The sequence below is a fragment of the Pleurodeles waltl genome, chromosome 11, assembly GCF_031143425.1.
Source record: "Pleurodeles waltl isolate 20211129_DDA chromosome 11, aPleWal1.hap1.20221129, whole genome shotgun sequence".
Lineage (NCBI taxonomy): Eukaryota > Metazoa > Chordata > Amphibia > Caudata > Salamandridae > Pleurodeles > Pleurodeles waltl.
Window position 1 is genome coordinate 285,767,271 of NC_090450.1, and position 13,234 is coordinate 285,780,504.

Below are 13,234 nucleotides of genomic sequence, written 5' to 3' on the forward strand. Positions count from 1 at the left end.
AAAATCTTCTTCGACTGCGCCTCTAGCTTTTTTGAGTCTCTGTCCCCAGGCACCGTCGGGAAAGAACCAGGCGCTGACTTGGACGAACAGGAGGCCTGCACTACCAAGCTCTCCGGCGTAGGGTGCCTAGATAGGAAACCAGGATCAGTTGGAGCCGTCCGATACCTCCTGGCCACGGCTCTGTGAACTGCTGGGGAAGATGCCGGCCTCTTCCACACCTCTAAAACCGGATCCAGCAGAGCGTCATTAAAAGGTAACAGAGGCTCCGCCGCGGCTGAGGCCGGATGCAACACCTCCGTCAAAAGGTTTTGTTTTGCCTCCACCACCGGCAAAGGCAGGTCCAAAAAACTAGCTGCCTTCCGTACCACTGTATGAAAGGAAGCAGCTTCCTCAGTATATTCCCCCGGGGACGAAAGGTCCCACTCAGGGGAAGTGTCCAGCCCACTGGCCGACTCCAGTCCACGCAGCCCATCACCCGAGTCCTCTAGCTCTCCTTCCTCTAGGGCTCGTTGGTACTCCTGCTCTTCTAGTACCCGGAGAGCACGCCTCCTTGAATGCAGTCGTTGCTCAATCCGCGGAGTCGACAATGCCTCCGCCGAAGTCGGAGATCGGCGCCGATCTTCCGAAGCCACCGACGCCGCATCCGGCGCCACGGGTAACTTCGGCGCCGACTGAAGAGCAGCTGAAACAGATGGACCCACCGGAGTCACAGGCCGAAATCTCGACGTCGACGGGATGGAAATCCCTGGGGCCAATCCCTCCGAAGCCATCGGAGCGGCCACCGGCGCCGACACTGGCGCCGAGCCCACGTTCCCAAACGGGAGAAAGGGCATAAAGGGTGCCGGCCGAAGAGGCGCAGGATCACCCAAAGAAAAGGCCAAAGGCCCAGCCGGAGCACCCCCTGGAGCCATCTGTTGGAAGATGGCATACATCGCATTCAAGAATGCGGAACTATCGGCTCCAGGGGTGGGAAAAGCCGGATACTGGGGTGCCTGTCTCGGAGGCGACCCCGACGCCGGCCTCGGCGTCTGCGCCGGAGAAAACACTTGAGGCTCCAATACCTCAATCACCGACGCCTGTCCAGGCGAAGTTGGTGACGCCGGAGAGGGCAACGGCGTCGAAGGATGCGGCGTCACCGTGGGGCTGACCTCCCATGTCTTTCAGCGCCGATCCGGAGACCTGGAACGAGCCTCCCTTGAATGACGCCGAGATTCTCTACGGCGCCGGGAGTCTCGATGACGCCGATGTCTTGGAGAAGACTTCTTGTGATGCTTCTCCTTTGACTTGGCCATAAACAGCTTCGCCTCACGTTCTTTAAGGGCCTTCGGATTCATGTGCTGACATGAATCACAAGTCGAGACGTCGTGGTCGGAGCTCAAACACCAAAGGCAATCGGAATGAGGATCCGTCACCGACATCTTGCCTCCACACTCACGACAAGGCTTAAATCCAGACTTTCTCTGCGACATTATTTCCACAGAGAAAGAGTACGCAGCAAGATATACACTGTAACCGCAAGAGTAACAGTTGCTCCCTCGAAGATAACCGTTTCGAATGCACGGAAAAAAGGGAACTGACGTCCGCACGTCGTCGAGGACCTCTTATTGCCTGTATGACGTCAGACGGCGTCGCGTGCGAGACAGTGACGTCCTCGTCGACGTGCAGAGACTAGTAAGAAGATTTCCGTCGAATGCTGGCGCCATGGGAGTATTCATGAGGTGAGGAATCCACAGGTAGTTGTATCCATCAGAATGGGCAGGTTCCGTGGTGTACTCAGGACACCTAGTAGGTGGAGGCAAGGTGCAGCCCCTCCATGCCAAGATTGAGATAATCATGGCTTAGCAACCACCTAGAACCAAAACAGAAGTGAGAGTCTTTCTAGGCCTCACTGGATACTACAGTAGGTTTGTTAAGGGTTATGGCGCCATAGTGGTCCCCTTAACAGAATTAACTTCCAATAAGAAGCCTAGGTTGGTGAATTGGACAGTGGCTTGTCAGAAACCCTTTGACTCCCTGATGAAAGCCATGTGCACGGCACCCTTGCTCAGGGCCCCTGACTACTCTAATTAATTTATCGTGCAGACAGTTGCTTCAGAACACGGCATGGGGCGGTTCTAGCACAGCTAAATGAGGAAGGCCTAGACCATCCAGTAGCTTTTATTAGCAGAAGGCTATTACCACTGGAACAGAGGTGGAGTGCCATTGAAAGAGTCTGGTCTGGGCACTGAAGAAGCTGAGACCATATCTGTTTGGGACTCACTTTCGGGTTCAGACAGACCACAGGCCCCTCAAATTGCTCATGCAGATGAGGGGTGAAAATCCTAAACTCTTGAGGTGGTCCATTTCCCTGCAGGGGATAGACTTTACGGTGGAGCATCGTCCGCAGACTGACCACGACAATGCTGATGGTCTCTCCAGATTCTTCCACCTTAGTGATTAGAGCTATCAGGGAGTTGGGTAGCTCTTCCCATTTTCAATTGGGGGATGCTAGACCCGACGGCCTTAGAGTGGCCATTCCCAACTTTTTGCCTGCCGACACTTTTCTGACACTGTTTTTGCTGGTTTTAGGACTCTGCACACTTTACCACAGCTAACCAGTGCTAAAATGCATAGTCTCTCTCCCTTAAACATGGTAACATTGGTTCACTCCCAATTGGCAAATCTGATTTACTTTTAAGTCCCTAGTAAAGTGCACTACAGGTGCCCAGGGCCTGAAAATTAAAAGCTACTAATGGGCCTCCATCACTGATTGTGCCACCCACATAAGAAGCCCATTCACCATGTCTCAGGCCTGTCATTTCAAGGCCTGTGTGTGCAGTTTTCACTGCTAATTCGACTTGGAATTTAAAAGTACTTGCCAAGCCTTAAACTCCCCTTTTGCCACATATACGTCATCCCTAAGGTAGGCCCTAGGTAACCCATAGGGCAGGGTGCTATGTACGAAAAATACAGGACATGTACATATGTGTTTTACATGTCCTGGTAGTGAAAAACTCCTAAATTTGTTTTCCAATACTGTGAGGCATGCTCCTTTCCTAGGATAGCATTAGGACTACCCTCATATACTTTCTGAGTGGTAGATTCTGATCTGAATGGGGTAACCAGGTCATATTTAGTATGGCCAGAAAGGTAATAGAAAATCCTGCTTACTGGTGAGGTTGGATTTTATAATACTATTTTAGAAATGCCACTTTTAGAAAGTGAGCTTTTCTCTGCACTTAAAAAAACACCTGTGCCCTACAGCCTGTCTCCAATCAACGTCTGGGCTGGTTGACAGCTCCCTTGTGCACGTCACCCAAACAACCACAAACACAGGACACTCAGTCACACCTGCACTCATCTGCATATTAAATGGGTCTTCCTGGGCTAGAATGGTGGAGGGCCTGACACTTACATTTCAAAGGCTAGTGGCCTGCACTCACAAAATGGACTGTCAAACCCCCTACTGGGACCCTGACAGACAGGACTGTACTGAAAGGGGAACTTGTGCACTTCAAAACCACTCTTTGAAGTCTCCCCCACTTCAAAGGCACCTCTAGGTATATAAACTGGAGCTCTGAACCCACTAACTAAGATACTTGTGGACCTACACCTGAACTCTGTCAGAGTAACTACCTGGCTGTCCAAAGGACTCATCTGGACTGCTTTGCTGGGAAGGACTACTCCCCTGCTGTTGCCCTGCTGCACTGTTGGCCTCTGACTGTACTGAGAAGGACTCTGCCTTCCACAAAAGTGGTCTCCAAGGACTTGATTGCGCTTGCCTCCTGTTTTCTGAAGTCTTAGGGCCAAAAAGACTTAATCTCTTCAGTAAACTCCTTGTGCATTGAAAATTTACGCACCGCCTGCTGACATTGACGCAAAGCCTGCATTGCGACCAAGAAATCGCCGTACAGCCGACCAGAACGACGCAGCCTGACTTCCTGAGTGAAAATTCGACGCAGCGCCTGCCTTGCGATGGAAAATTTCGCCTACCGGATCGATGCAGTGCCCTTTCTTTCTTCCAGAGTGTCAGGATTTTTCCTGCATCGTCCCTGGGTGTCAAAATAGCCCCGCATTGCAGTGAGGAACCAAGACTGTGCATCGAAAAACAACGCAAGCCCCTTGCAGTGTGGAAAGAAACGACACATTGCCTGTCTTGTGCTGGAAAATCCAAAGCACACCTTATTTTTCCAAGCATCTCCTCCTCTGCGACTTCTGCGTGTCTTTATTTTTGACACATACCAGGTACTGTGTGTAACAGAGACAACTGTTTATTTCCAAGGATTAAGACTCCTTTAAACCTTTTAAAAGTGATATTTCAACTGGTGCTAATTGGATCTTTGTCGTTTTTACCTTATTTTATTCAAATAAATATATCTATTTTTCTAAACCTGCGTGATGTATTTTTGGGGTGTTTTCCCTGTGTTACTGTATGGTTTATTGCACAAATACTTTACACATTGCCTTCTAAGTTAAGCCTGACTGCTCAATGCCAAACTACCAGAGGGTGGGCAAAGGATAATTTGGATTGTGTATGACACCCTGACTAGGATCGTGGGCCCCTACTTGGACATGGGTGTATACCTCTGCCAACTAGAGACCCCATTTCTAACAGCTCCTGAATGCCTTACAGGCAAAGGCACGGCTCTGGTCCAAATGGAATGCTGTAAACACATATGTACCGATAAAGAACAGCCAGTCTTTTATAACCGACTAAGCGTCAGCCGACTGCTGTCGCCATACCTGCAGGAATCTAGAACAAGAATCAACAGTAACTAAGATGTATTTGTAGGCACCATCAAGTTTAAAGAGACCACAGTGGTCCAGGTACACACATTGTAGTGGCCTGTTGAACACTAAGAGGGATGTCTGTGGTGGGTCTTTCCTGTTTGAGCCCTTGATTTGCTTGAAAATGTAACAGCAAAGGACATATTGCTCATTCTGTTTCTATAGAACTTGCCACCAGAAGCGTTTAGGTAAGAGTGTTATTTTGGCAGCAAAAGCAGATGAAACACCCTCATGCGCTGCTTTGATGAGATCAAATCTCTGGTCTTGATTGGGGATCACACAATCTCCAACCCCAGGAATCGTTGCAAAAGCAACATTCTGTGCACTGATGTGGTAAAAATATTTAGTAGGGTATGCTTCTGGGAGAGGCTTGCCTTCAACCAAGGCTTTCATGGCAGCCAGAAATTCACTATCCAATCTTGCCTGAAAATGAATTACTGCAGCAACAGAAGCCGTGGGTACTGCAGATTTGGCAGCTTCATCAGCCAAAGTGTTACCAATAACATGTACTACTGTTATGTACATGTTGGTGACCCAATGTAAATACTACATGACCCTCAGGTAGCGTATCCTTAAGATCAGCCACCCTACCCCACACAGTCCTGTGTTTTATGGTGTTCCCCTTTGAATCTACGAAACTGGTCAGTCGCCATTGATTAAGATAATCATTGTAGGGCTGGACACAATAGTACGAATCACACAGAATCAATGTTATCTGTTCTGGATCTGTATGTTCCAGTGCCAAGTAAGAGCTTTAAGCTCAGCCAGCTGTTCAGTGCAGTCCCCTAGGGTCTGCATGTAGGTATTGTGAGGGTGAATACACCATCCTTCATCACTCCACTCACAGCTGCGCAAGTGGCTGATTATTGATGTTTTGTAGCTAAAGCTGGTTGTGGTGAACTATCAGCGTAAATGACAGTGTGGTATCTGTCAAGTGGCAAAGTGTTAAGAGGTGCCGGGTACTCCTGTTCGTATTGGAGAAATTCTTGTGTTTGAAGTTTTGGATCAAAGATGTAATCAACATCAGTGACAGGCAGGGAGGTTGCTGATTGAACTCAACATGGATGTAGTGCCTTTGCATTAGGAACACTTACTTTGGTGACGGCCTCTACCGGTGGCCCCAGGGTAACGACAATAATGCATTTCCCTTGGGCAAGTGGCCTCTCCTTGATGACAGCCGTCTGTCAGCAGTTAGAATTTTTCCTGTGGGTGCAAGGCATTGTTCTGCATTAGAGTGTAAATGTGATTTATATGCTATGGGAAACCATACTGCCCTCATTAAAGGTGACATAGGTGAACCCGATGGCAACAGCAATTATTTTGATGACAAAAATTCCTTTGTCACATATGTAAGCGTTTTGCTTCTAGCATGTCTTGCTGAAGTCCTCAAAGGATACACGTGCGTTCAATGTGTGTTCAACTGTCCAAAGTCTGCTTGAGAAATCTGGGTGAATTAAATCATAAAGTGGCTTGATGCATTGTGCATAATCAGGAATGTAAGTTCTGCCAAAGTTAAAGAACCCAAGTACACTGCAGTTTCTTAATGATGTTTGGTGGTTGGAGTTGAGCATATTTTTCTAAAAAAGTGCAGGGTCAGGCTTTTGCCCTCATTAGATAGTTTGTATCCCAGGAACAATACACTGAGAAAGGCTATTTTAGTTTTCTAACATAGAATTTGCAGCCAAGGGCTATGAATCCTAGAACGATCCGATCAACCCTGACAAGATGAATGTTGAGGTCATCATCTGTGAGATATGTGTCATCCACATTGGACAACGTCCCAGGATCAGTATCATGTAATATTGATGTTACATGGGCTGTTCTTGTAGCCTTGGGGCAAACAACAGAAGCGTTTTGTGAACCAAATGAGAATGCACTCACGCCCCAACTTTCATGTGTTAAGTTCTGGCAGAACAAAACGTTGGAAACATCTGTTGGAAATATCCATAGTTGTCTTGTATTTTTGATGCACTATGTTGTTAATTAGTACGGTGCTGTGTGAATTTTGACTTGCATATGTGCACGTGTGTCTGTTTAAGTGTCTGTAGTCAAAGACTTTTCTATATGAATGGTCTGGTTTTGCAACGGAGAATAACGGGTTATTTACTGTAGAGACACATGGCTCTGTTATTCCCTGGTACTCGTGCTGAGTGAACTTCAGCTTTGTGTTTAACAGGATTAGGGCTGAGGCTGGTGTGTAGACCTGATAGGTATTACATGGTAAGGAGAATCTCTGTCCTACCCTACGTGTTTGCAGTATAGCACAGGTGCTTGCGCCTAAGGCCCAGCCGACAGCGTAGGCTTCTTTTACCACTTACGGAACAAGATCTGAGAAAGAAGGCAAAATGACATCTTCCCCATGTGGGAGCTTACGGACATGCTCAGTTGGCCAGTCTCTTTCTGCCAACAGGATATCACAATTAAGGTAATTCCAAAAGAGTACATCATAAACCCTGTTGGATAGGAGAACGCGCCCGTCCACAGTCTCAACTGCAAGAAAGACGCTAGTTGCTGTCGCATCCAGATGATCTTTCAGACTCTGGAGAAAAATAGTGACTTCTGCTGCGCTGTCCAGCAGGGTCACTGCCCATTTCTTGTTCTTCAGCAAGGTTCTCAAGTTTGTTGGCATGTTTAATTGTTATTGCTGCCACCTTTTTCTTTTGAAATTGTAGATTTTGTTGTGGGGACTTGTCTTCTTTCTTGTCTGAAGACCGCTGTAGGTCTTTCTTCTGTTTCACGTAGTCAGAATGGTGCTCTGACCGGCCCACTCTCTTGCTACGGCTGTCCGGTGCGTCCTGAAACGAATGAGCGGGATTTGAAGCCGTATATCTGCTAGGAGATTTTATATTTTCTCTATGTCTGAGATTACATCTCCTTTTGGACTTCTCTGGATGCGGGGAAACTGCTCTTTGACTTTGTCTGTCTTTATTTTGTTTTGTTTATCCCAGCACTTTTTAGAACTCTTTTGTGCTTGTTTAGTACTTTCCTTAGTGGTGGTACTCTGAATGTCAGGTTTCTTCAGCTTGACTCCCAAACTATTCCGTCATATACTAGTACACAGGTGTTGGAAATCATTTTCAGTAGTTGACGCTCCTGTTCCAACTGTGATATCTCCCGGAGCCGCTGGCGTATAGCCAATGCTATCTCTTTCCCCTTTAATGCTACTGAGTATTATTGAGAAGACTGTTGAAGTTATGCATCAGTTTAACCCCAAATCCAGGGATAGAGCAGCCCCATGTTCATTTTCAATTTGTTTTAATGCTTCCTGCAAATTGGCAAGTGTTGGGGTATCATGCGTGGTAGTGTAAATTGCAACAAAAACTGTACCCCATGTGGTGAAGTTGTCCATTGAGGGAACCATTCTGAATGGTAAGCACATTGTGAGAATTCTATGTTTTTCCTGTGGTCCCATATGGGGAAACACAGCTTACAGATGATTTGTTTTTTGTGTTATCCAGAACTGGATTGTCTCTTGTTCCATGGGCACCTTGCCCACAACAGAATGTATTGTTTGTGGGTTAATCCCAGTAACTGCCAACTGGTATCCGGCTGGTGCTGGTGGTGCTGGGCGAGCTGAAGACGTTGTCTATATAATGTTACTAGCTCATTGTAAAGATTGTGCAAATCAGCTGCCTGCATGTTTTGTACACCTTGATGTGGTGTATACATGGAAAACATTGGCCACGTTGGTCCGACATTACTTAAGGGACATAATCTCACAGGTTTACGTGTGGTAGGGTGCCAATAAACCAGTTCTGGTGTTCTCTATAAGTAATAGGTATTTCAAGATACTGGTATGCTCAGTATCATTGTGGTATGTTTGCTTTTTCATATGTGTTAAATGTGTATGTTGTAGAGTCTTCCTCAGGAAAGGTGACCCAGGAATAGAATGTTTCTGTCTGATAACCTTCCTTTGCTTTTACAATGAAGATAACACCCCGCTCATCTTTCAAGCCATCCACTATTAAGTGTAGTGACAATGCATGTCTAGCGTTTTCTGGAATGTCTACAGCGTTAGCCATGTTGAATAATGGGTAAAGAGAAGGAACACCAAATGTGGAGAAAGCCCTTATAAGAGTTCACGCTTGAACAACCCACAGCCTAGTTAGGTGTTCCCTGTTCAGCTGAGGAGGAATATCCCCAAGACCACAGATGTCATAGTATAATGGAGCTTAGGATACCTGTTGTGTGTGAGACAGATATACTCAGGGAATCCGCAAAACACCATTGTTGTAAGAGTCATGTTGTAGTTGGACTCGCGCTTCTAGCCGAGACTGCTGGTTTCTACAGCATTTTTGTTTGTAGGCGACTAGGCCAATCCTACAACAAGTCACAACTGTCGGCCCAACCTTCCCGGCTCACAAGCAGTACCTCATCAAAAACCCAAACAGTAAAAGGTGAATTCTGGCAGCCCTTACGCATGGACTCTAGAATGCGACATCTTAGGGGAGTCATGTTGGAATGGAGATTACCCTTTCTCGTTAGCAATAAATCCCATCCACACACAGGTAATAATGGAGATGCAGGAAATTTTTCAATTGGTTTATTAAAAAGACTGCAATCTACTGTAAAATGCATGAGCTGCAATGACTGAGATAATGAATGATGCAGAATTCTAAAGATTAGAGCCATGAATACAGACCCCCACCATCTTGCAATAAACATGAAATGTAAAATGTCTCTAAAACCCTATAGCATGGAGATCTAATCTCTATCCTCGAGAGAGCTAGATGTGATAAACATAATCTGTCAGTACCAGGTCCATGAGATGCACCACCTAACCTTTGTTACCTTAGAATGAGTTTGCTAGATCAGACTGTGGTGACATGAAGGCTGGGTCGTCATCAAAGCGACATGCAGCATAGATGGCATCGATAGCATCTGGTAGGAATCCCTCTGATAACCTTGTCTGCATGAGAAGTTTTATACAGATCTTGTAGGACCCCTGACGCAGGTATGTTCCCAAATGATAGATAAAGAGGCATGCTTGGGGCAGCAATTATATAAACAATTCTCTCCAAAAGTACATCATGTTCCTGTCACACGTAAGGGAGAAAGGGACATCACGTGAATACCTACGTATCTCACTTTACTTTGACGCCGATAGTGACGCCTTCACAGAGTGGCACTGATAACATAACATCAAAACGCTAACTATAAACATAGCAGCCATTTTGAAAGAAATAAATAGGCTAAGACAGAGCAAGCAAAGTAGGTTAAAAGTCACTAGGTGATGGGGGCACAGGACTGCAAGCTAGACGGCAAAGCTAAACTTGTGATTCCCATTAAAACTAAATAGGATCCGCTACAGCAACACCATCCAGCTTTGTTCCTCTGGAAGATTTCAAGAAACAAAAAAAGTATCTTAAGTCAAAAGATAAAACTTGGGGCTGGAGCAAAGTACAAATCTACCCCAGCACAGAGTGCAACCTTTATGTGCCGGCTGAACCTGCTTTGTCCCACTGGAAGTTTTTGGAGGGGGCTCAATGAAGGCACATCCACTTCTGAAGGACACTTGGCTCAGGATTCTGCCTTGCATCACTGGAAGACAATGAAAACCAGAAAAACATCTAAGTCTCAAGGTAAACGTGTGCCCTCTTGTCTACCCAACTAATGCTTCATCAAGGTGATTCTGAAATCACATCTAGGTCTTGGTCAGTCGTGAACTGTGACTTTCAATTGCCACTTTGTGTTTTCTTGATTCTTTTTGCCCTACATCTTCAAATCTACAAATCTGTATCTCCAGTTCCATAAATTCTAACGGCAGTGGATGTTCATAACTGTGTCAGAGAAAGCCTAAACTTAGTGGTCGTTCAAAAATGTTCGGAAAAGCTTTTTTTTTCAGAAATTTTTGGCAGATCAAAAGGTACTCCAAATCGTAGAAAGACGAAACCTATGGGACTTTTTTTGCTAAATAAAGAAAATCAGTTTTAAAAAGTGTAACTCTTGAAGTTTCCTGACTGACCTGTGTACTAAATTGTACTGTTTTTTCACTTTCATTTATATATGGCTTCTTACCCCTTAGCCTTTATATAAGTCTTCTTACTCCTGATGAAGTGCTGAAGTGTTTTGCAGATGGAAAGCATGCAACTCCATGCTAGTGCTTTAGAAGGAATTATGTGTCTGTGGAATGACCTAAATGGAGAGAGCCAACAAAGCGCTCTTATCTTGTTTTTTTTTCTTTCAATCGTACCCATGTACAACTGTGAACCAAAACTGAGTGAAACATAGCACACAGCCATGCAAGAGATCAGTGAGACAATTGTGCAGGTAAGCAGTTATACGATGGTATACCTAACACTTAATAGTGAAAGGAGAGAGCACTTTGTGCAATACATTCAGGAGGAATAGAAGCACAAGCCTTGGCAGTGGTGCAAAACCCACAGGAAACACTAGTAGAAGACCAAGCCCTGACAGTAGTAGTAAGCCACCGAGAAATATTAAAGGGGAGAAGCTGGTTTAGATAACGTCCGTGTTGAAGGATCTGTGTGGTAACACAAGAAGTATTAAATTAAATGATGCACCAGATAGGAGTGTGTGTATGAGGAACATATTAAAAAAAAAGGGAAGAGATATGTGGAGAGTAAGAACTGAATGGTAAACGACCAAAGCGTTCTTGTTCAAGTACCTTTTCAGGCCATAAAAGGCCCAAAAGAGAATGAGGCAACAGTAAAACATCCATAGGGCATGAATACAGAAAGGGCAGTCAGTCACCTGTCCAGGGTTAGCTGGAACACAACATTGTTTGTGAAGCTGAGTTACACAGGCATCAAAAGACGCCGGAGACATACCATCAGAGCTAGTCACGACAGAAAGCAGTAGGACTAGGGCAAAGTTATCCACTTTGCAGATGCCAATAGCTAGACACTCCAGGTAAACAACCCTAGTGTACCTGGGTGAAATACACGTATGAGAAAATATTTAAATTTTGGAGCAAGAGCCCTCACCCACCAACAAATATGGCATGCTTCATCAACGGGAAACTCCTTGTTGGGCCAACGCTGCAATAATCAACGGGCCCCTAAAAGGGGAATTTTGCTGGGGTTCTTTTACTTGTCTGGCAGCTAGTTAAGTTTTAAATACATACCTTGATTTCCAGGGGCATTTAATCATGTAGATCCATTTTTTGTTACAGTTTGAATACTTCTAAGAGACCAGATTTTTCTGGCATCTAGTACAATTTATTTGGATTCTTTTGTTTGACTACAAACATTGCATTTTCTCTAACGAAAATGTCTAGTGACGGGTGGCAAGCACCATATGTTGTTTTTTGTGTATTACTCTGTGGTGTGGATATCCTTGAGGTTCTTAGTGCATTTGTAGGCAAATCAGGGGTGGGCAAATGAAGAAAACCACTATTGAGAATATTCCACCCCCACTGTTAATTATATATATAACTTTTTTTTGATCTTGTGAGAGTTACGAGTGAACGTTGTTACACAAGTAAGTGTATTGGATGGATCTTGTATGCTATGCTCCAATAATGTATCACAATTGTTGTTCCTAGCCCTTTTAAATGCTGTGTTAATAATATTGCTGGGGTAGTTTATTTGTGACAATTTATCCTTCCATGCCTGTGACTGTTGCTCAAATGACCAAAATTACTCATAAACAGTCCATTAGCAATCGCTGATGTCACATTTTGCTCCTCATATCATCTCGGACAGAACCCAGCCATATGCAAGCCAGCCTTTTCCCCTGATCCAATAGGAACAGTCCAGTTCGAACTGCCAAGCCAGGTCCATTCTGAACCGTAACACAAGCAAAATCTGAAAGGTGTATGCCTAATTGGGATTCCTCTGTAGGTCGTGGCTTGGTTCCAGTGGCACAGTTCTGGGGAAAAGACTAAACAATGGTTGCAGGCTCCATGTATAAGTACTTAATAATGATCAAAAAACTGTTCTCGTGTCTAGGTGATGATGATTTCAAAGCCAGACTGGACATTCTTTTTCGCGCTGATATTTTCCCAGTGGGCTACAGGTTAGAGAGCTTGCACAGCTGGATGGGCTGTTATGGCACTATGTGAGTTGCTGCCTTCTGCAAAGAGGGGCTGATTTGAACATTGGTTTGGCTTAAGACAGTTAGTTTGTGAATTCGATGGAGTTATACCCGGTAACTCCCATGGGCCTACGATATGCATACACCCTTCTGTGAAGGAGACAAAAAGGTGTAAATTAGGACTGTGCATGAGTCCTTTCTTCAATCTTACGACTGTCTCAATTTACATTTTCCTTCGTGAATAGGGCTCTTCGCCAGCCCACATCACTTTCATTGTCTGCTCCATCCCCTACAAACTGGTCAACCGCACTCCACCATAGATGCCAAGCGAGAAAGAGAATTCCAGTGGGCCACATAACACTCACCACTGTACCTTCATAAAGCTCGAGACGTCTCATAAAGCTGCGGGAAGGAGAAGTCAAGATGCGAAGCCGTTGCTCCAAGGATCTAGAACAACCCTGCCAACTCG

The 13,234-nt window shown here is 45.3% G+C and overlaps 1 protein-coding gene across 2 annotated transcripts in view; it reads right to left on the reverse strand.

Annotated features, from left to right (window-relative positions):
- The window catches only part of DZIP1L (DAZ interacting zinc finger protein 1 like), a 390,767-nt gene that overhangs the window by 338,112 nt on the left and 39,421 nt on the right, over positions 1 to 13,234 (reverse strand). The gene's annotated exons all lie outside the window — the stretch shown is intronic.